The sequence below is a fragment of the Ovis aries genome, chromosome 2 (genome assembly GCF_016772045.2).
Source record: "Ovis aries strain OAR_USU_Benz2616 breed Rambouillet chromosome 2, ARS-UI_Ramb_v3.0, whole genome shotgun sequence".
NCBI classification, from domain to species: domain Eukaryota; kingdom Metazoa; phylum Chordata; class Mammalia; order Artiodactyla; family Bovidae; genus Ovis; species Ovis aries.
This window is the reverse complement of record NC_056055.1, coordinates 6,786,776-6,811,260: the sequence shown is the minus strand read 5'-3', so window position 1 is coordinate 6,811,260 and position 24,485 is coordinate 6,786,776. Positions and strand designations below refer to the sequence as shown.

The 24,485-nt window shown below is 43.9% G+C and overlaps 1 protein-coding gene across 3 annotated transcripts in view; it reads right to left on the bottom strand.

Annotated features, from left to right (window-relative positions):
• The window catches only part of ASTN2 (astrotactin 2), a 1,032,871-nt gene that overhangs the window by 494,016 nt on the left and 514,370 nt on the right, over positions 1 to 24,485 (bottom strand). The gene's annotated exons all lie outside the window — the stretch shown is intronic.

Below are 24,485 nucleotides of genomic sequence, written 5' to 3'. Positions count from 1 at the left end.
TCTCACAGCCACAGAGGTGCCAATGTTCTGCAAGTATTCTTCCAAGCCCCATAAAGGGCCCTGGAGTACCCATCGAAAGCAGCGCCAGCTGCAGCTAATACACACAGACACTTTGCAATTAACGGAGCTGAGTGTGCCGTTAAAGCAACCTTATGGGGAAGGCAATACCCCCCAACTAAGCCTGGGAGCATGATGAAGTTAGCCAGGCTGCTAAACACCTACGTGATGGCCTTGTAAAAAAACCAAATGTGGCTTTTGAATTCATTTAGCTCCGCAGGCTGAGGCATGATGCAAATGATGGCTGGCCCATCATTCTCTGTTGACATTTATGTGCACCCGGGAACACGGTGCCTGTTGGGGAAATAGGTCTGGTTTCCCAGAGTCAGGCTGTTAGTCATGCATGGTCCAGCCCTTTTCCTGTCCTAGCTGCGCAAACTTGAGGACATGACTTAACTTCTCTGAGCTTTTATTTTTTCTCATTTATAAAGAAGTTTGGGGGATAATACCCCTCTAGGTTGTGGTTAAGAGTGATTACAAAAGGTATCATTTCCCTTAGCAGTTTTCATGCCTAAGCTGGCCGAACACACACTGATAGACATTACACTTCAAATAAAACAGATCCTGGACTGAATTCCAAGAAGGGTATCCCACTATCCTCTGCATAAGGGAATTAAGGCTGAGAGATCCCAGGGTTTAAGAGCATGGGTTTCAGAGTTTTGCATACCTGAATTTGAGTCCCGTTTCTGCTATTTTACAATAGCTGTGTGATCCTGGGCAAGAAATTGACGCTCTCTGTGCCTCACTGTCTTCATCTTTAATTAAGAGGTAACACTGCCAAGCACATAGGAATGTTATGAGAATTAAATAACACAATGTGCGGGCCTAGCAAACAGAAGACACTGAGTAATAAATGTGAGCTTTTTGAGAGATGTCCTTTACTCCCAAAGCACGTTCCTCCTTGGGTCACAAGATTTGGGATGAACCAGGAAAAGAATAAAGCTTCTCCTCCCACAGTCGAGAGCACTGTCTTGCCCTTGGGGAAAACAAGATTCAAAGTCCATTCCCACCCTTTAGGCTGGTGACACAGTAATATCACCTGTCTATTTCAGCGTCATCACCTGTAAGGTAAGGAAGCAATTCCTCCTCTATTTAGGGATATACACATCCTACATTATTGTTTGAGGTGTTAATTAGCTCATATATTTATAAAATGCATATTCATACTTACCATGTTCCAGAAACTATCTTCACACTTAACCACTGTGACTCATTAGATTTAATTTTCATAGCAATCCTTTGAGATAAATACTATAATTATCCCCATTTTACAGAAATGAAAAACCAAGCAGGAGACATTGAGTAACTCGCCCAAGACCACATCTTAGTGACCGGCACACCTGGGGTTCCTCTGGCTGTAGGCTAATGTTCCAAATCACCAAGCTGTGGAACACCACCATCACGACCACCACCACCACGGCATCAGCAACTGCTGGCACAACAAGATTTATCCTGAGCTGATCAGATGTCAAGCACATTCTTGCGCGCCCTCATTTTATTCTGATGATAACCCTATCTGACGGGTTAAGGGACTTGCTCAAAGTTGCTGAGTTAGCAAGTGTCAGTGCTGACAATGAAGCCAAGTCTTTCTGGTCCCAAAGCCCATCCTCTCATGAGCTTCACAAACCTGCTGAAACTGGGGGTGCACTTAGCACGTCACCAGGCACATGTCTGACAGTCTCCAGAAAGCCTTTCTCTCTCCAGGGAATTTTCAAGCTGTAAACATTAGATTTTCTGATAGCCCTTAAGCCCTTTGGTATCAATCTTTCCACTCTGTCTAATCTGAAGGGTGAATCTCAGATAACAAATGAACCCACACATGTCTCCATCTTGTTCTCATTTGGCACAGCTCTGCCCAGGGCCTGGCACCTTGTCTGTGTCTTTGGAAAGGAAGACTGATCAGCAAAGATGGGTCGTCGAGCCCTGCCTGTCTCCTTAGGGGCTGGAAAACCGCTGAATGTCAGGACGCAGGTCTTCGACTCCAGGAGTCTGAACATAAGAGAAGGTGTGAATGGTCCATCGTTGTTTGGACAGTGCGTGTCAGACATCTAATCTGCTTTAATTTTATAAGCGTAGGCCTGGTATCGGAGAAGGCAATGGCAACCCACTCCAGTGTTCTTGCCTGGAGAATCCCAGGGACGCGGGAGCCTGGTGGGCTGCCGTCTATGGGGTCGCACAGTCGGACACGACTGAAGTAACTTAGCAGTAGCAGGCCTGGTGTCTCACGGAAGAATGTTGGGCTCAGCTGATTCTACGATCGACAGTGACCTTGCTTCTGTCTCTGACCATCCTGCACACTGAGCCAGAATAATGGTTCCTGAGTGGAAATCCCGTCATTCTCTCTTTTCCTTAAAATCTTCCATGACTCCCAAGTACTCCCAGGAAAAACAAAAAACAGGAACTCTGAATATAATCTTCATGGTTGGTCCCTGGAACAGCCACTTTCTCCTCACTTCCCTCTTCCCCAGCCTCCCTACCCTCCACCATTAACCTTCATATAGGCATCCAGAACACCTTGCCTTGCCCATAACGTCTAAGTAATGTTTTCCCTTTGCCTTTTTTTATCCCCAACTTTTCCTTCATATGTCAACTGGAGGCCCCACTGTTCTCTGGGAAGTCAACCCGGATAATTAAAATTGGTCCCCTAATCTTGCATTTATGAGAACTAGCTATTACTGGGTTGGCCAAAAAGTGCATCTGGGTTTTTTGGCAACATTTTATGGAAAAACCCAAACAAACTTTTTGGCCAACCCAATATTCTTCCAACAAGGCCACGGACTAGGTGTAGTTTTCCACCTTGTACCTCAGTGACCCAGTGGGTGAACACTCCATAAATATTTATTGGTTGAATAAATATAGAAACGAGCATTTCCAAAGATTGACAAATACCTTTGCTTTTGGAGGCTGGGTAGAAAGAAACATATTTAAGATTTAGGACAAGATAAAGGTGCAAGTGGAACTGAAGTTTAAAGATAAATTAACAATAGCTGCTGTTCTCTGACTCCTAGTTGATCCTGGTACTATATTTCATTTGTTTTATACAGATTTATTATTTTTACTGAACTGTCAAGTGACATGATAAACTCAGCGGCAAAGAGAGACACATCTTTTCTGCCCTCAGAAAGCTCACAGTCTAATCAGGGAGGCAGATACACTAAAGCAAAGCTCACAAAATATATTTTGACTTTCGGAGCCGTATACCGAGCCAGTTTTTTCGGCACACATCATTTCTAATTTTCTTAGAAATCTACAAGACAAGCATTTACCCCATTTTTACAGATGAGGAAACTGAAGTACAAGGAGATTTGTGTAGAGATTTGCATAACTTGGTTTGTTTAATCTAGGTAACTCTCCTCTGCTCAGTCATGCAAAGCAGTGACAGAAATATGAACTGGTCCTCCTTAACACTGCTTTCTTGCTACATTGCCTTAATTCACACTCCACTGTGCTGTAAAACACTTGAACAGCACTTTGTACATTTGCCATCATTTGTATGCATATTACCTCATTTCAGTCTCACAAAGCATTCTTTCCTATGGAGACAAGGATACTATTACAATCCTCCATTTACAGATAGGAAAATTGAGACCCTTAAGAGGCTGGATGACAATCTCCCAAGTCACATATTAGTGCAAATGGGAACAGAAAACAGGTTTCTTGGTGGGGGGAGGGCATATTCTTTGTCACTTGACAAATACAGCCTCCAGAATCATGCCCCTTCAACTCCACACACGTGATTCCACATGTCCACAAGAAACGCTGACATTTTTTTTTCTCACGGCAGACCCATGGCACTCCCCTATGGCTGGATGGTGGCAGCTTTATAACCCCTGGGGGCCCCAACAATCCCCCGTGTCCCCAAGCAGGGCTTACATTAAGTTTGCTTTCAGGCGCTTTTCCATTGCTCCCCTTTCCGCTGATGTATGGATGGGCTCTGGAGACCATGCCCAGCTCTTGGCCCCATTTGAGGACAGCCCACTGGTGCAAACCACAGCGCATTATGAGGGCCTTCATATTTTACCAGTAGATTGTTCTGCAGATGGATAGCAATTCATTACTTTAAGTACACAGGGGGATAATTCCAGAGAAGAATTGATCATCTCTCTTAGATACTTCTTGCTATTATAAAAGAAAAAAGAAGAACGTTCCCAGGAAAGGATTCTCTCTGCCCCTCGTCATTTCTCAGTTTCATTTCCTTAATTCAACTCAATAATCATTAACTTAATATTTATTTATTTTTTGCTGTGTGTCCAGCGGTGTTAAGACTTGAAGGACCCAAAAGCCTAGAACAAAGATAAACATGATTGGGACCCTCCCTCTTAGGTTACACCACCTGCAGACACACACACACACACACACACCCCAATGCTGCCCTGCTGCTCTGAGGCCCCCTCCTGAGCCAGCCAGTGGAGCGTGCCAACTTGGAGTAAGACAACTACACTCAGGCCCTCAGGGCTGGGAAGTTCAGCTGAAGCCTTGACCCTTGATTGCTGGCCACAGCTAACCATCCTCTCAGCTCAAGTTGAATTCCATCTGAACTCATCTCTCTAAGCTCCCAAGACAGAGCCTCCTGCAGAACTGGTCCCTCTTCTCTGAGTTTTGACTTCCAACCTCCCTTGGGGTCTATGGCTTCTCATCCTCCTGCCAGCTTTTATGACATCTTTACCCTGGATGCCTTGGATGTTAGACCCAGGTAGCCCCCAGGGTCCAGGATACTGGCCCTACCCTGCCTCCAGCCTCACACAGCATATTTCAGGAAGGTGTGCCTGCAGTGAATGCCTTTCTTGCACAAACCGAGACACTGATTTATTGCCCTGAAGCACATGTGCACACTCCACCCTTCCGGGACAACTTGTGAGGACTCCCCCTGAGCAAGGTTCTTTTCTGCACTGAAGAAGCTAGACAGAGACCAACGTTGTAGGATTCAGAGAACACTTCCAGGTGCAGATGGCTCCGTTGGAAAGAATCTGCCAGCAGTGCAGGAGTCCTGAGTTCGATCCCTGGGTCGGGAAGATCCCCTGGAGAAGGAAATGGCAACCCACTCTAGTATTCTTGCCTGAAGAATCCCATGGACAGAGGAGCCTAGTGGGCTACAGTCCATGGGGTCACAAGAGTCAGACACGACTTAGTGCCTAAACCACCACCACACCACAGAGAGAAGAAGATTAAAACCATGAGAGGCCAAGTTCAGCTCTAATACAACAAGAACTCGGGGAACAGCCAGGTGGCCTTGCTCAGAGGCAACAGCCGCAGAAGACCAGGTGGCTGATGGCACTTGGCCTGTAGGTGCCAAATAGGAAATAATAATTCGAAGTCTTTATATTCATAACTTTCCTCTTCATGGCCCTGCACCCTCGCCTGGATGGTTACACACTACAGGAATGTCAGCCTGTTTCCACAGGGGAGTTGAGAGTCAGAAATATATAATGAATGACGCTCTTGAGTTTCTTAACCATTTTAAATCTCTGCCTACTATGTGCCAGGTCCTGCTGCCAGGGTACAAACTTGGGAGAAACAGGTAAAATAGCCATAATCCTAAACATGAAGGCGCTCACAGACGGGAGGGCAGGGCAAGTAGAAAAGGTACATAATAAAGTCTATATACACGTGGAGTCTGAGGAGGAAGCGAATAGACTGAAAGGACCAAACTGCACGGAACGCAGGGGTTGGAGTCCACGCTTGGAGTAAAGCAAGAAGACAGACACTCATTCTTGCTGCTACCACCTTCCTTGCTGGCCAAACCTACACGACTGGGCCCCTAAGTGGTCTAGTTACATAACAGTGTTCACTGGTTAACCCACACTGCTAGAGAAGCCTGATTCAAATGTTCTAAGATTGGATTTTGGAGATGGTTATACAACTCTGTAAATTTACTGAAAGTTGCTAAAATGTACACTTACAATGGGTGAGTATTATGGTATATAAATTACATCTCAGGAAAGCTCTTTAAAGAGGCAAATTCATCTTCCTGATACACTTGTGACTGCGCAGTTCTGCAGATCAAGATCATCAATGTTTCCCTAATCTCTTCAAGATAAAAATCCATACTTCCGGCCTGATGTTCAGTGCACAAACACTACAGCAGACAGGCTTAGCTCCGCATGGTGCCTTCTGCTTTAACTGCACTGGTCTTGCACATGGCTGAGTCTGTTCCACTCAACTCAGGCACTCTATGCCTTTCCATCCTATTTCATCCCAGGTCATCCCATTCCACAAGATTTTGTTTGTCTGTTTCAAGTATAGCACGTTCTTTAGCAATGCGTGGCTCTATGACAGGTGTTGAGCATAAAGAATCAAAGAAAACAAATCTCTGCCCTCACAGAGTCCACAAACTCACCTATGCAATGTGAAGACAGATACAAAATAGGCAAATAGAACCAAACAGTGGATTTATGCAGTGCTTACTATATGCTGGACACTGTTCTCAGTGCTATTACATATATGAGTTCATGTCATTTTTTATAAGTGCTCTATTAGGGAAGGTACTATAGTTATTTCCAGACCACACAGAAGCGTAGCCGAGAGGAGCGACCCCACAACCAAGGAGCAGCAGCTGCGCGCGCTCAGGAGGGCCGAGAGGAGCTACTCCATGTCCAAGGTCAGGAGGGGCAGCCATGAGGAGATACCCCTCGTCCAAGGTAAGGAGCAGCAGCTGCCCTTTGCTGGCGCAGCTGTGAAGAGATACCCCATCCTAGGTAAGAGAAACCCAAGTAAGATGGTAGGTGTTGCGAGAGGGCATGAGAGGGCAGACACACTAAAACCATAATCACAGAAAACTAGTCAATCTAATCACATGGACCACAGCCTGGTCTAACTCAATGAAACTAAGCCATGCCATGTGGGGCCACCCAAGATGGGCAGGACATGGTGGAGAGGCCTGACAGAATGTGGTCTACTGGAGAAGCGAATGGCAAGCCACTTCAGTATTCTTGCCTTGAGAACCCCATGAACAGTATGAAAAGGCAAAAGATAGGACACAGAAAGGGGAACTCCCCAGGTCAGTAGGTGCCCAATATGCTACTGGAGATCAGTGGAGAAATAACTCCAGAAAGAATGAAGGGATGGAGCCAAAGCAAAACAATACCCAGTTGTGGATGTGACTGGTGACAGAAGCAAGGTCCGATGCTATAAAGAGCAATATTGCATAGGAACCTGGAATGTCAGGTCCATGAATCAAGCAAATTGGAAGTGGTCAAACAGGAGATGGCAAAAGTGAACGTCGACATTCTAGGAATCAATGAACTAAAATGGACTGGAATGGGTGAACTTAACTCAGATGACCATTATATCTACTACTGCGGGCAGGAATCCCTCAGAAGAAATGGAGTAGCCATCACGCTCAACAAAACAGTCTGAAATGCAGTACTTGGATGCAATCTCAAAAATGACAGAATGATCTCTGTTCATTTCCAAGGCAATCTATTCACTATCACGGTAATCCATGCCTATGCCCCAACCAGTAACGCTGAAGAAGCTGAAATTGAATGGTTCTATGAAGATCTACAAGACCTTCTAGAACTAACACCCAAAAAAGATGTCCTTTTCATTCTAGGGGACTGGAATGCAAAAGTAGAAAGTCAAGAAACACCTGGAGTAACAGGCAAATTTGGCCTTGGAGTATGGAATGAAGCAGGGCAAAGGCTAATAGAGTTTTGCCAAGAGAATGCACTGGTCATAACAAACACTCTCTTCCAACAACACAAGAGAAGACTCTACACATGGACATCACCAGATGGTCAACACTGAAATCAGACTGATTATATTCTCTGCAGCCAAAGATGGAGAAACTCTATACAGTCAGCAAAAACAAGATGGGGAGCTGACTGTGGCTCAGATCATGAACTCCTTATTGCCAAATTCTGACTTAAATTGAAGAAAGTGGGGAAAACCACTAGACCATTCAGGTATGACCTAAATCAAACTCCTTATGATTATACAGTGGAAGTGAGAAATAGATTTAAGGGACTAGATCTGATAGACAGAATGCCTGATGAACTATGGACGGAGGTTCATGACCCAGATAATCACGATGGTGTGATTTCTCACCTAGAGCCAGACATCCTGGAATGTGAAGTCAAGTGGGCCTTAGAAAGTATCAATACGAACAAAGCTAGTGGAGGTGATGGAATTCCAGTTGAACTATTTCAAATCCTGAAAGATGATGCTGTGAAAGTGCTACACTCAATATGCCAGCAAATTTGGAAAACTCAGCAGTGGCCACAGGACTGGAAAAGGTCAGTTTTCATTCCAATCCCAAAGAAAGGCCATGCCAAAGAATGCTCAAACTATCACACAATTGCACTCATCTCACACGCTAGTAGAGTAATGCTCAAAACTCTCCAAGCTAGGCTTCAGCAATATGTGAACTGTGAACTTCCAGATGTTCATGCTGGCTTTAGAAAAGGCAGAGGAACCAGAGATCAAATTGCCAACACTGGCTAGTTCATTGAAAAAGCAAGAGAGTTCCAGAAAAACATCTATTTCTGCTTTATTGACTATGCCAAAGCCTTTGACTGTGTGGATCACAATAAACTGTGGAAAATTCTGAAAGAGACGGGCATACCAGACCATCTGACCAGCCTCTTGAGAAATCTGTATGCAGGTCAGGAAGCAACAGTTAGAACTGGACATGGAACAACAGACTGGTTCCAAATAGGAAAAGGAGTACGTCAAGGCTGTACATTGTCACCCTGCTTATTTAACTTCTATGCAGAGTACATCATGAGAAATGCCGGGCTGGAAGAAGCACAAGCTGGAATTAAGATTGCCAGGAGAAATATCAATAACCTCAGATAGGCAGATGACACTACCCTTATGGCAGAAAGTGAAGAGGAAAAAGCCTCTTGATGAAAGTGAAAGTGGAGAGTGAAAAAGTTGGCTTAAAGCTCAACATTCAGAAAACAAAGATCATGGTATCTGGTCCCATCACTTCATGGGAAATAGTGTCAGACTTTATTTTTGGGGGGCTCCAAAATCACTGCAGATGGTGACTGCATCCATGAAATTAAAAGACGCTTACTCCTTGGAAGGAAAGTTGTGACCAACCTAGAGAGCATATTGAAAGGCAGAGATATTACTTTGCCAACAAAGGTCTGTCTAGTCAAGGCTATGGTTTTTCCCTTAGTCATGTTTGGATGTGAGAGTTGGACTGTGAAGAGGGCTGAGCATCAAAGAATTGATGCTTTTGAACTGTGGTGTTGGAGAAGACTCTTGAGGGTCCCTTGGATTGCAAGGAGGTCAAACCTGTCAATAATAAAGGAAATCAATCCTGAATACTCATTGGAAGGACTGATGCTGAAGCTGAAACTCCAATACTTTGGCCACCTGATGCGAAGAGTTGACTCACTGGAAAAGACCTTGGTGCTGGGAGAGATTAGGGGCAGGAGAAGAAGGGGACGACAGAGGATGAGATGGCTGGATTGCATCACTGACTCGTTGGACATGAGTTTGAATGAACTCTGGGAGTTGGTGATGGACAGGGAGGCCTGGCGTGCTGTGATTCATGGGGTTGCAAAGAGTCGGACACGACTGAGTGACTGAACTGAACTGAACTGATAGTTATTTCCATTTAAGAGATGAAGGAACTAAAGCAAAAAGGGATTAGGCAAATTATTTAAGATCACAAATGTAGTAGGCGGCAGAGCTGAAATTCAAAGCCCAGAAGCATCCAAGCTTTTGGGTCCATGCTTCTGACCTCCACGCTATAGGCTCACAGATCAGAGGAAGTTACATCCCAGTTAGTTTTGGGAGAGCAAATACAATCTGCCCTATGAGTCCCCAGGTGCTGCCAGTGGTAAGGAATCCACCCTCCAGCACTGGAGACTTAAGAGATGTGCATTTGATCTCTGTGCTGGGGAGATTTCCTGGTGGAGGAAATGGGAACCCATGCCAGTATTTTTGCCTAGATATTCACATGCACAGAGGAGCCTGGCGGACTACAGTCCACAGGGCCACAAAGAGCCAAACACGACTGAGGGGCTGAGCACAAAACATGGAAGGGGAGATCAAATGAAAAACAGGTGAACAAATGCAAATGTGTAGAGAGAGATGTGTTTGGGGAACCATGAACAACTTGATATGGCTGGAATATAAAGAGAGAAAGCAGCAACGCTGGTTGGGGATGAAGCTTGAGATGCTGTGAGGGACTTGATTACATCAGGTGGAGGTGCTGCAGAGGTTTCAGCGCTTCTGTCTCCAAGAACTGGAAAAATATGACTGAAATCAGCTCAGTCCTTAAAGACATGAAGTGTTGCTTGTATCACAGAGGCAGTGATAGGGAGAGTTGTTCCATTTAGCAGTTCAACATGCTATCGGGACCCATGTTTCCATCTACCCACTCTGATAAACTCAGTGCTGGCCTATGTGTCAAAGGACTCACCTTCGTGGCCTCAAGCAGGCAGAACATTTTCAGGCTTCCTGGTCAGACAAGGCAGAGCCTGAGATCAGAAAGTAACCATCATTTATGGTGTGCTCTTCAGGAGCAAGGACACATTTTTCCAGACCCACTATATCTCACTGCCCAGGAGGTTCACATGCCAACCCTAATCAAACTGGCAAGGAGAATCCATCATATTGGCTTAGACTAATCATGGTTAGCTCTCAGAAAGGGATGGGGCTCACATTTCCCTGAATCACAGGGTGGATATTTATATCAAATCCCAGTTCATGAGCAAAGAAAGGACTGGATGTGAAGTACACAGTCAGTGTTTCTAAGAGAAAAACAGCCTTTTTCCTGAAGGTGATGGTGGTGGGGAGTGAGGAAGAGCAGGGCATTCCAAGCAAAGACACAACCAAACTGATGATTAGAAGCAATCTTTCATACAACGTCCATTGCCTTTTACCACTCTAGCTTGCATTCAAATCCCATCCTTCCCCTTCCCCCTCCCTAGTTTCCTCCTATCTTCTACCCTTTCCTTCTTTCCACTTTTCTTCTATTGAACACAAACCCACTAATATTTATAGTTCGTTAAATATTATTCTTAGTTCCAGGATCACAGTCCTGAACCAGACACACAGCTCCTGTCTGCGTTTTCTATAACCACAGGTCTTTGTCTCCCTTTAGTTCATCCCCGTGTACCCTCTTCCTATATGAAGCTTTTTATGAACACTTCAGCCCACAGTGATCTCTCTCTTCTATCCAGAGTTTTTACCGTCCCCGAGGCTGCTTGCCAATTCACGCAGAACCTAGTGTGAGAAAATGCGAAGATGTCTCGTGGGAGATTCTGGACATTAAAAGCATCTTAGAACTAGACAGTATCTGTTTATTTCCCTCACCCCCAACCTAAACTCCTCTCTCCTACTTTCACTCTCTTTTAAATTCTCTGATAACGATTATTGGTTTTTTTGGTAGCCAGAGGGAAAAATTAATAAATTTCTCAGCTGCAAAATTTCCTTGAAATCTAATAAAGATCTTTATTAGCACTGGGATGAAAGATGAAGGCAATGAAACAGGAGCAGGGAAGGAGAAGAAGGCAACCTATGCGGATGGGGCTGAGGATCAAAGCTGTCCACTCGAGAATGATCAGGGAATTGAGCCTTTGAGAAAGGGACAAGGATCTCACCTCAAGGTCTTGAGGTGGGAAGGTTATAGGGCAGGAAGAGGGCATGTGAGAGTAGTGAGTGGTCCAAGACCTCTGCAGACCAGAGGACTTATGTATTATCTTTATCTGCAAAGTCTTTTCACCACCCCACTCCCATCTCCATACTTGAAATGGGGAGCCCAAATTCACCTGAGTGACTGGCCACAAGTATGCATTTTGCCAAAAACAGGATTGCATTATATTTCAAGATGGGAAAACTCAGGACAAAGTCCTCTAACATGCATCAAGCCAATGCAGAATGTGGGGACTGAAGAGGAATGATGCTACTTCAGTAATTATGGGCTGCTGCTGCTGCTGCTGCTAAGTCGCTTCAGTCGTGTCCGACTCTGTGCAACCCCACAGATGGCAGCCCACCAGGCTCCCCCATCCCTGGGATTCTCCAGGTAAGAACACTGGAGTGGGTTGCCATTTTCTTCTACAATGCATGAAAGTGAAAAGTGAAAGGGAAGTCGCTCAGTCGTGTCCGACCCTCAGCAACACCATGGACTGCAGCCTTCCAGGCTGCTCCGTCCATGGGATTTTCCAGGCAAGAGTACTGGAGTGGGGTGCCATTGCCTTCTCCTATTATGGGCTAACTGCTATCATTTCTTTGAAAGAAACACTATCCAGTGTGACCTAGGAAGGCAGTGGGTAAACTCCAAAGGGATTGTGAAATCAGACAGTTCTGGATTTCACTCACTGAACCATTATCTGCCATCTGTGTGGTGTTGGTAAGTCCCTTCATTTCTGGTGGACGTAGTTTCTTATTGCATCAAATGGGATAGATCTGTGTTTGTTCTGCCTCTATGGGGTGTTTGAGGAACAAATGGGATAATGAATGTGGAAATCTCTTGGAGATATCTGAGTTGGAAGATGAGACTAGTATTTCTTCTGGGAAGACACTTCTCAGTTCCCAAAGGGACCAGTAACAGATCTCACGGAGTAATTAATGTGTAAACAACTTTGATTTTCCATCTCAATCTCTTTCTCTCTCTCTGCCTCTGTGTAACCCAGATCTCTAGGGTCTCCTCTTAAAGAGATGGGGCTGCATGGATTTTATTACTCTTGCAGATATACAAAAAGAGATTTCTTTAGTTTAAATGTAGCCATCAGACACATGGACACATTTTCAAAGAACATAGTTTTGATTTAGGCAGGCTTTTTATGCTCCTGGTCAGACCAAAGAATCTTTTCCTATGAAACACTGGCGAGCAAGGCGCTGACCAGATTGCCCATTACTCTAAACACTGCAGCGGTATTTTCTACAAACAAAAATAGTCTCACACATAACAACAGAATCTTCAAAATCAGGAAATTAATACTGACGCATTACTACCATAGAATCCTGAAGCCCTATTCAAGTCTTGCCAAATGTCCCAAAATGGATTTCAGAGAAAACAGTCTAAGTCAGAACCACCTGTTGCCTTTCCTTGTCGTGTCTTTAAATCTTCAATATAGGATGTGTCTTCACTTTTTTTTTTTTTATCTTTTCACAACCTTGAAGCTTTTGAATACCATTCTCTTTCAGTTTAGGTTTGTCTGTTTCTTCAGGATCAGATTTAGATAATGCATCTCTCGAAAAGAATATCACAGAAGTCATGTATCTTCAGAACATCCTATCAGTGGTACAGGATTTTGGTTTGTCCCATTTAGAGTGATCCTCACTTAATTCATTCAATTAAGTTGTCATCTGCCAGTTTTCCGTAAAGTAACTCTTTCCCCTCTGTAATTATTAAGTGTTTTGTGAAGAGGTACTTTGAAACTATGTAAATATGGTTTTTTATGTCCATCTCATTCAACATGTTCATTTATTAATGTACTTTAGTACTGATGGATGGTTTCCTGTGTTATTAACTATACATTAACTATACATCACCAAATTGTACCAGATTTGGCCGATGGAAGCTTCTTCAAGCTGGCTCCTATGTCCTTCTGAATGTCTCCATCATTCTAACTTAAGATGTTTGATTTCCCTTGCCTTAGCCCTGTAATCAACCATTTCTTCAAAGAGCTGGGACTCCTGTTAGTGGGGGTGGTAGACAGAAGCCAAGATCTTGACATTAGGCATACTCATTGCTACTGTGTGCTGGGGGCAGGAGACTGGTCCCCTGGCCCTTCACCTTCAGTAGGCAGAGTTTACCTTTTGCTTCTGTGTGTGTGTGTATAAAAGAGATGGAGATGGAGAGACAGGTATGGTGACTTCTTTTTTTATTACAACAACCAGATTTGATTAGCATGTCTCAAAACATATTCCAGTAAACTGTTAATAAATACTCTGTGAAAAAAATGATGTAAGGTCAATTGAATCTGGTGGACTTCCATGAGGTTTGAATATGTTCCTATGCTTGGTGACCATCCAGAAAGAGCACGCAGTACATAGCATCTATTTATATGTTAGTCCCAGTCTGGAATTCTTTTTTATTGCTTCTTGGTGATATTTTATATCTACATATAGATATATACATATAATAAAATTTTTAGAGTGCTCTGCAATGTACTTATCATCACTGTTTAAAAATATACTAGAGATATATTAATCCTCTCTCTCTCATTTTCTCTCTCACCCCTGCTCCATAGAATACTGGAATCTTCTTGTCCTCTGGAGGAGGAAGAAAAGATGATGAGCTGAGACTGCACCAGAAGCAGGGCAGATTCCAGAGCCTGGGAGAAGCTGGGTGCAGGGTCACGCTGTGCCCAGTTCCACAATGTGTAAACGTCCAGGAGGAGGAAGGATGAAGCCAACCTTCACAGCTTCCAGGTGGATACAGTGAGGGTTCCAGAAGTTTTTACTGTTTAGTCATTAAAGTCACAGACTTTGCCATCAGATGGATTTGAGCTTGGATCTTGGATTTCCCTCTGGGAAGGATGTGAGAGTTTAGGTAAAATAGTAGTACCTATCTCATGCTGCCTTTGAGAGGATTAGAAATGGCAGTTACATAAAACTCAGTCCACTGCTGAGCATCTGGTAAATGCTCAATAAATGGCAAGTTTTGTTTTGTTTTGTTTTTTCTCTTTCTTCCCTGTTTTGTGGTGGCTGTTATTTCAGCATCGGTTGGGAGTTTGAATGGTCTCCCAGGGAGGTCTATAAAAGAATAAGTGAGGCAATCAGGAATGAAGGGGATAACTCTAGGAGAAGGGTCCAAGATTTCTCAATCTCAGCACTAATGGCATTTCAGGCTTTTCAGCTCTTCATTATGAGGGGCTGTGCTGTGGAATGCAGGATGTTTAGCAGTATTCCTGACCTCCACTCACGAGGCACCAGTTGCACCTTCCCATTTGTGGTAAATAAAACTGTTCCCAGACAGTGCCAACTGTCCCAGGGGGTGGGTTGCTGATCAGTTGCTAAGTCAGGTTCCACTCTTTGTGACTCCAAGGACTGCAGCATGCCAGGCTTCCCTGTCCTTCACTATCTTCTGGAGTTTGCTCAAACTCATGTCCGTTGAATCAGTGATGCCATCCAATCATCTCATCCTCTGTCGACCCTTCTCCTCCTGCCCTCAATCTTTCCCAGCATCAGGGTTTTCTCCCCAATGGAGAAGGAAGCAAAAGTGCCCCTGGTTAAGAACCACTGGGCTAAAGGAAGCTATCTACCAATTAGCTGAGGAGTGGCTAGGAAATGACCGCCCTCCTTGCCCCCCCAAAATTGATTCAATAAATGTGGCTGTTCAGTGATGGAGAGAGATAAGTGGATAGAGAGAAGGAGGAATATGATTAAGAAAGGATGATATTTACTTTTTAAAATTATCATTATTTATTTTTAATAAGATATGATTGGACATGTTTAAATACTGGATAAAAAATGGCCAATATTGTCATGGCCGTTACTGCTTTCATTTAATAAGCATCCTCTCTGCTGTATTCTGATAAATCACCCAATTTTCTTTCTCCTTCTCTTTCCTTTATTTCCAGAATTACCTCTTTCTGACTTCATATGGCTGGGGTAGGGGTGGGGTAGTGGAAGAAAAGGACTGATACATAAAATAAGCATGCTTCCATCCAGGCCACAGCATATGCCAGACTCAACCAATCAGTAATAATAGTAACTGATCCAGCGAAGGGCGTATACATCTGTCTGGGATTTTATACAACACATGGAGAAAGAGATGTTTATACTCAAGATGTAAAAATATGTCTGCAGAGTTCCTGGTGTTTACATCCCATGCCTTGATACCTTATGGAGGATATGGACATAATGTGGTCAACACAGAGGTTGGAGGTGAGATAAGAAAGGGATGGGTAGAGAGAGAGCACTCAAGCTCTATTTCTCCAGGTACTTCCACATGTGAGCCCATCTCTGTCATAAGAACCACTGAGTTCCCGTTTACAGTGAAGCTGGTTAAAGTTGTTTTTGTCACTGACTACGAAGACAGTCTGGTTCTACTGCAAAGAGATAGGAGAGTGTATAATCAATAGTATGAGGTCCTCCAATAAACTGGAGCGCTTGGGATCCAGAGACCAGGCAGAAGAATTTGCCTTAGACAGAAGAGAGCCATCACGTCCTGGAAGTCAGCGGGAGAGGGGAAATTGTAGATGAAGCTCAGCTATTTATTTGATGGCAAAAGCTCAGGAAGGCACCACAGATTTAGTCAGTGTGCAGGTTGTCACCAGCCAGTTATATACGAACTCACTTTTCTCTCAAAGAAAAACATTCCAGAATTCAAGCAAGGACTAATATTTTGCTTATCACTCTGAACTCACTGTATTAAAAAAAAAATCCCTCCCAGAGATAAATCATTTTCAAACTGAAGTTATTTGACTATTATTATCATTTTGCATTGTACCTAAATTCTGGGTTGAGACTGTACTTTCAAATATTACGAACAAGAGTAACGAGTAATTTCTCTGTTTTTAGGGACAGGGGAGCCTGGTGGACTGCCGTCTATGGGTCGCACAGAGTCAGACACGACAGAAGTGACTTAGCAGCAGCAGCAGCAATGTTATGTTTCTTGTAATTTACCTTCAAATTTATCTGGACAAAACTTTGGGCAGGGCTACCGTAATTGAGAGCTACTGCACTGAGAAATAATGATAAGATGCAAACAGTTCATTAATGGTCTATAATGACCTGTTCTATTTTTACTACATTTTCTTTTATTCTTTTTAAATGTTCAAAGTCATCTTTAATATTTGAACAATTCTATAAACTCTGTATTCTTGATTTAAAAAATCAGTGTCACTACTTACATAAAATAGATAATCAATAGAACCTACTGTATAGCACAGGGAACTACATTCAGTACTCTGGAATAGCCTATATGGGAAAAGAATCTGAAAAGGAATAAATATATGCACGAAGTGAAAGTTCCTCCGTCGTGTCTGACTCTGTGACCCCGTGGATTACAGCCTACCAGGATCCTCTGTCCATGGAATTCTCCAGGCAAGAATACTGGAGTGGGCAACCATTCCCTTCTCTACGGGATCTTTCCAACCCAGGAATGGAACCCCGGTCTCTTGGACTGCCGGCAGATTCTTTACTGTCTGAGCCACTAGGAAAGCCTGCTGCTAAGTTGCTTCAGTCGTGTCCGACTCTGTGTGACCCCACAGACGGCAGCCCACTAGGCTCGCCCGTCCCTGGGATTCTCCAGGCAAGAACACTGGAGTGGGTTGCCATTTCCTTCTCCTAGATATATGCATTTGTATAACTAAATCACTTGCTGTATACCTGTAACTAACACAATATTGTAAATCAACTATACTTTACTCTTAATACTGTTGCACTTCTGCAAACAGAACTTGAAATAGCCACATGAAATAATCCAACCATCACCATCACTGGATGGAGGATTATAGATGGTGTATATCTGACTACTTATTAATTATCACTAATTAATTCTGAGTTTCATTCTAACTGAGCTCCCATGCAGCCACAGAATCCTTTTCAACATCACCCGGTAGAAAGTATAAGACAGGCCTGAAAGATGCAATTTATTTGCTATTGTTGAGTGTGTTAAAAGTCCTTGAGGTTTGTTCCAGTTTAATTCCTGGTGAAGAAGAAATGGTTCTGGGGTTGTGGTCAGGCTCAGAAGGACCCCGGAGCATCCGTGAGCATCTGGTGCTCTATTGCAGCATTCTTGTTCGCTCATTAAGTAGAGGTGAGATGTGATGAGAAACCCAGGCTGCGAGGCTTCGGGCTTTTATCTCTGGCGATGACATGGGCAGTGTGACATCCAGGGTAATGAATTGCCCTCTTTGCAGAAATGAATAAGTTGTGGTCGGTGATGCAATGATCAATTTGCTCCATCGCGTTAAGCTGCCCATTCATCATCTGCACCTGCTGTCAGGAGCCCAGGGCCGCCGATATTGGTCTCAAGCCTCTGCCTCAGCCCGCTAAGCAAGAGCCTTTGGAGCCACCTCCCCAAGGCTCAAGGCTGCTTTTGATTACAACCTCTAGTGAGGGGCCTGATTCCTGCCCAATCACTGGCGACCCTGGAGAAAAGGGCATCTGTGCTGGCCTGGGTCATGAGATGCAGCTCAATAAAATGCAGAGGGCACTTTGATAGGACCCAGATGGCCTGTTCCGCTGCTCAGCGTGTGGTGGTTCAATAGCTGTATGACATCTCTGTGCCCCAGCTTCTCTATTTTAAAAGGATGGGATGAGCAGTTCCCTTCTCAGATCTCCTCCATCTCCGGCCCAGTAGGTTCTCCACAGACATCTGCAACTGGCGAGACACCTATGATTTTAACTCTTCCCATTCATCAAGGCAAATAACAACACTGATTGTGTGTGCTAAGTCGCTTCGGTCATGTGTGACTCTTTGCAACCACATGGACTGTAGCCCACCAGGCTCCTCTGTCCATGGGATTCTCCAGGCAAGAATATTGGAGTGGGTTGCCATGCCCTCTTCCAGGGGATCTTCAGGACCCAGGGACTGAACCCATGTCTCCAGTGTCTCCTGCAGTGGCAGGCATGTTCTTTATCCCTAGTGCCACCTGGGAAGTCCCAACAACATTGATTAACTGCTGATTATTTGGCGTTGGTGAATTGGTTCATTGACTGTTCACAGCTGAAAAGAGGGTAAATTATCATGTTCTATTGATGAGGAAACTGAGGCCTAGCAAGGCTAAGTGAGGTGCACAGAGAGGATGTGTTAGAGTCAGAATTGAATTCAAATCTGTTTGACTCCAAAATGCTTGCCCTTTTTACGAGGAATCGTTTTGGCTTGAGTGTAGGCCATTAAGAGGCTTGAACCAAGTTGATTTCCCGATCGTACTACAGGTAGCAGGTGCTTCAGGGCTCAATGTCTGCTTAGAGGAAGGCAGGGAGGCCCAGAGCAACCTGGGAGGAGACACTAATTTTTGCAGCTCCAACTGCCAGTTCGAATTTCCAAGCCCTTGGTTAGGATCCAAGTGATGGAGTTGGTGGTCAGCCAACAAGAATGATGAGAGGATTTTCAGTGCCCCTGGGGTAGCTGCTGCCTCTAGGATTCAGTCATCCCTGGATATCCGTGAGGGATTGGTTCCATGATTCCATCGGATACCAAAATCCAAGGATGCTCAAGTCCCTAATATAAAATGCTGTAGTATTTGCTTATAACCTATGTACACCCTCCCACCTATTTTAAATCATCTCTAGAGTAATTATAATACTCAGGATAATGTAAATGCTATGTAAATAGTTGTAAACATGTGAATATTATGCAAATAGCTGCCGCATGCAGCAAATTCAAGTTCGCTTTCTGAAAGTTTATGGAAACTTTATGGAATTTTTTTTCAAACATTTCTGATCTGTTGTTGGCAGAACCCGTGATTGGCAGAACTCACAGATGCAGAATGAATGCTGATCATAACATTATTGCTACTTTTTCCCCTTAACAAACATGTTTGGTGTCCTGTACCATATGTGTGCTGAGTAGCAGGCCCCATTCCAGTTCTTAGTGCTGTGCCGTCGATCCTCCAGACGTAGGCCTTCTAACTACCTGATGAGGCTAACTGTTCACAGTTCTCAATGGGGAAACTGAAGTTCAGAGATGACAAGATACTCGCCTAAGTTCACTTAGCTCATTCATGGCAGAGGAACCATCAATTACCTGGCAGGTATTTCTGCCAGTTCTGGTGGGGTGTACTGGGTCACAAAATGGGCTCAGAGCCAGGACTCTTGTGCTAATCCACTTTTTTTTTTCTTTCAGTAAAGACATTTATTACCAAGCTATAAATTAGAGATGGGCGGGTGGGGTGGGAGGTGGGGTGGGGTGGGAGGAGCCACGTGGTGACCTTTTGGGTGGCTGCTCTGTCTCTGTCCCCCGGGACCTGGATTCTAAGTTCCTCCTCAAGGCGCTCCTTGGCTCAGACCACCTTTGACTGCAGGTAAAAGGAGCCACCGATAGATCTGTCATTCACCTTGAATAGGTGCTCATACCTCTTCTGGATCTCCTTGCGACTCAGCTTGGAGACGCTGAGAACCTGCTGTGCCTCCCGGAGGCTGAGGCTGGGGAAGCTGGAGGCAGCTGCAGACTGGTGTCCAGCACGTCCCCAGGTGCTGGCTGCTGCCTGGCTGGCTGCAAACTCCTGCTGCAGGGCCTGGGCTAAGGCCCTGCCCACCACCTGCATACCCATCACAATGATATACACCAGGAATGAGCTGCACCAGGCCAGGGTGCTCCAGCTTCCTGGCCCTGTGGACCCAATATACTCTTGATTTGCCCACCATCTGAGTCTGCATGGGCCACGTTTCCTCTCACATGTGTGGCCGAGGCTCTGACGGAGGTGGATTAGTATAAGAATAGATCTGGACTCCCCTCTGCTCTGGTCTAACTGACGTGGTCCTAGGCAAGTTGCTTCCCCTTCATCAGCCTCAGCTTTCCTTCTATAAGATGGGTCGGTTTTATATATTCTATGGGACTGGAGAGAGTTAGCGACTTTGACAGCTATTTATTTATTTTTCTAATCTATTCTGTATCAGGCATTATTGCTATGGATATCATGGTCAGCAAGAAAAAAAAAAATCCCAGCTCACACAGGAACTGCAGTTTAATGGGGAACCTTAATAAGAAACCACAGTCAACTGTGACATATGCTCTGGTGGAGAAGGACAAAGGCTTCTTCCCAGAGACGTTGGTCCAGAACTTTTCAACCCTTGCTGTACATCCCTGCCAACTGGGAGCTTTTAAACAATGCCACCACCTGAGTGCCACCTCAGACCAAGCCAACCAGAATTCCTGAAGGTAGGACCTATAGTATTACTTTTTACTTTTTATGTTAACATAATATTAGACATACAGAACAGTTGTAAGAAGAAATCTAAACTCTTGCCAACTTGCGTTTAATATTGTACTAGCGGTTCTAGTCAGAGAAGCAGGGCAAGAAAAAAAAAAGACATCCGGATTAGAAAACAAGTAAACGTATCTCTATTTGCAGATGACATGATTTTGCATATAGAAAATCCTACTGAATACACATGGACGTGCACACAGACACACACACACACACTTAGGACTGATAAATGAGTTCAGCAAGACTTCAGGATACAAGGTCAGAGTCCAAAAACCAACTGTATTTCTACAGACTAGCCATGAACAATTTGAAAACGATCATCCCATTCCTGGGCATGTACCCAGAGAAAGCCGAGGAATGGATAGACAAGCTGTGGTACAAACACACAGTGGAGCATTACTCAGTCACAAAAAGAAACGGAACTGGGTCATTTGCAGAGACGTGGATGAACCCAGAGAGTGTCATACAGAGTGAAACAAGTCAGAAAGAGAAAAACAAACATCCCATATTGATGCATATATGTGGAATCTAGAAGACTGGTACAGAGGATTCTGTTTGCAAAGCGGAAATAAAGGCACAGACGCAGAGATCAAATGTACGGGTACCAAGGTGGGGAGGGCTGGGTGGGAGGAACTGAGAGATTGGGGCTGACACAGACACACTATTGATGATACGTATAAAACAGATAACTGGTGAGAGCATTCTATGGCACAGGTAACCCCAAGGCACTGTGATGACCGGAGCGGGTAGGAAGACCAAGGGAGGGGTACCTGGATATGTACGGCTGCTTCATACACGTACGGGCCTCCCTGTGCCTCAGCTGGTAGAGAATCGCCTGCAGTGCGGGGGACCTGGACTTGACCTCTGGGTTGGGAAGATCCCTGGAGAAGGGAAAGGCTACCCACTCCAGTATTCTGGCCTGGAGAATTCCAGACTGTATAGTCCATGGGGGTCACAAAGAGTCGGACACGACTGAGAGAGTTTCACTTTCATGACTGATTCATTTCTCTACACAGCAGAAACTAACACAACATTAGCAACTGTACTCCAATAAAAATTAGTTTAAAAAACAATAAGAAAATTAAATTAAGACAAATTTCCACATTATCAAAAAGAATAAAATAAATACAACAAAAGAAGTGCAAGGCTTGCACCCTGAGAACTAAAACAATGCTGAAGGAAATTAAAGCAGATCTAAATAAATGGAAAAACCCTCTACGTTCTTGGATTAAAATATTTCATGCTGTTAAAATGGAAACGCTCCCCAAACTGATCTACAGGCTCAATACAGTCTTTATAAAATCCCAGGTGCATTACTTTTGGCAGAAATTGATAAGCTCATCCTATTCAGATGCAAATACAAAGAACTCGGAAAAGTCAAAACAATCTTGTAAAAGAACAAAGTTGGAGGACTCAGATGCCCCAAGTTGTTTTTTTTTTTTTTTCTGTTTCTTTCTTCCTTTTCCTCATCCTTCCTCCCTCTCTGTAAACACCACACACATATCCACATGCATTGAGCAATTGTCCTAACTGTCCTTAGTATTTGAATGGTATCAACACACACACACACTTCTTTCTGGACTGCTTGAGAATAAGTTAAAGATGTGATGTCTCAAATACTTCAGTGACCATTTTCTAAACAGAGAGATATTGCCTTTTATAAATAATAATACAGTTATCAACATCAGATGATCATCGATACAGTGCTATCATCTAACTAACATATTTCTGCGAGTGATTCATTAATGTTCTTTTTACTTGTATTTTTTTTTAATTTATTGGAGGATAATTGCTTTACTGGTTTCTGCCATACATCAACATGAATCAGCCATGGGCATACATATGTCCCCTCGCTCCTGGGCTCCGTCCCCATCTCATCCCATCCCACCCCTCTAGGTGGTCACAGAGCACTGGGTTGAACTCCCTGTGTCCCACCGGAATTTGCTATCCACGTGGCAATATACGTTTCCACGCTGCTCTCTCCATTCACCCCACCCTCTCCTTTCCACATGGCATCCACTGCCTGTGTCTCCACCGCGACCCTGCAAATAGGTTCATCAGTACCATCTTTCTAGATTCCACACACATGTACTAATATACAATTCTCCCTTCCTCTTTCTGACGTACTGCACTCCGTACAATGGGCTCTAGGTTCATCCACCTCATTAGGACTGACTCAAATGCACTCTTAAAACAGAATTGAGTAATATTCCACTGGATACATATACCACCATGTCTATATCCATTCATTTGTCAGTGGACACCTAGGTTGCTCACACTCCTAGGTATTGTGAAAAAAAGTTCTGCAACAAGGTCTGGCGTTCGTGTGTCTCTTTCGATCACACTTTTCTCAGGGTGTATGCCCAGTAGCGGGCTTCCTGGGTCATCCGGTAGTTCTGCTCCTAGTTATTTTAAAAGCAACTCCATACTGTTCTCCATACTGGCTCTGTCCATTACCATTCCCACCAACAGTGCAAGAGGGTTCCCTCTCTCCACACCCTCTCCAGCATTTACTGTTTATAGAAACTTAAATGATGGCCATTCTGACCGCTGTGAGGCGATACGACTTTGTGGTTTTGATTTGCATTTCTTGAAGAATGAGTGATGCTGAGCACCCTTTCATGTGTTTTTGGTCATCTGTCTTCTTTGGAGCAATGTCTGTTCAGGTCTTCTGCCCATTTTCTGATTGGGTTGTTTGTTTTTCTGCTACTGAGCTGCATGAGCTGCTTGTATATTTTGGGAATTAATCCTTTGTCAGTTGTTTCATTTGCAATTATTTTCTCCCATTCTGAGGGCTGTCTTTTAATCTTGTTTACTGTTTTCTTTGCTGTGCAAAAGCATTTAAGTTTAATTAAGTCCCACTTGTCTCCTTCTGTTTGTATTCCTAATTCTCCAGAAGGTGCATCAAAGAGGATCTTGCTGTGATGGATGTCAAGAGTGTACTGCCTATATTTTCCTTTAAGAGCTATATAGTTTCTGGCCTTACATTTAACGCTTTAGCCCATTTTGAATTTATTTTTGTTTATAGTGTTAGAAAGTGTTCTAGTTTCATTCTTTTACATGGAGCTGACCAGTTTTCCTAGCACCACTTATTGAAGAGGCTGTCTTTTCTCCATTGTATATTCTTGTCTCCTTTGTCAAAAATAAGGTACCCGTAGGTGCATGGGTTTTATCTCTGGGCTTTATATCTTGTTCCACTGGTCCATAGTCTTTTTTTTTTTCTTTTGCCAATACCATACTGTCTTAAGACTGTAGCTTTGTGGTATAGTCTGAAGCCAGGAAGGTTAGTCCCTCCAGCTCCATTCTTCTTTCTCAAGATTACTTTGAGACTGTTATTTGAGGTCTTTTGTGTTTCTGTACAAATTGTGAAAATTTTTGTTCTAGTTCTGTGAAAAATACCACTGGTAATTTGACAGGGATTGCAGTGAATCTGTAGATTACTTTGGGTAGTATCATCATTTTCACAATGGGTTCATCCAATCCAAGAATATGGCATATCTCCCCATCTGTTTGTGTCATTGATTTATTTCATCACTATCTTATAGTTGAATGTTCTTTATAACAAAAGAATATCCCAGCTTGGCGAGAATCTTCTCACAATGCATAGGCAGAGCAAATCATCACATAGAATACATTAAA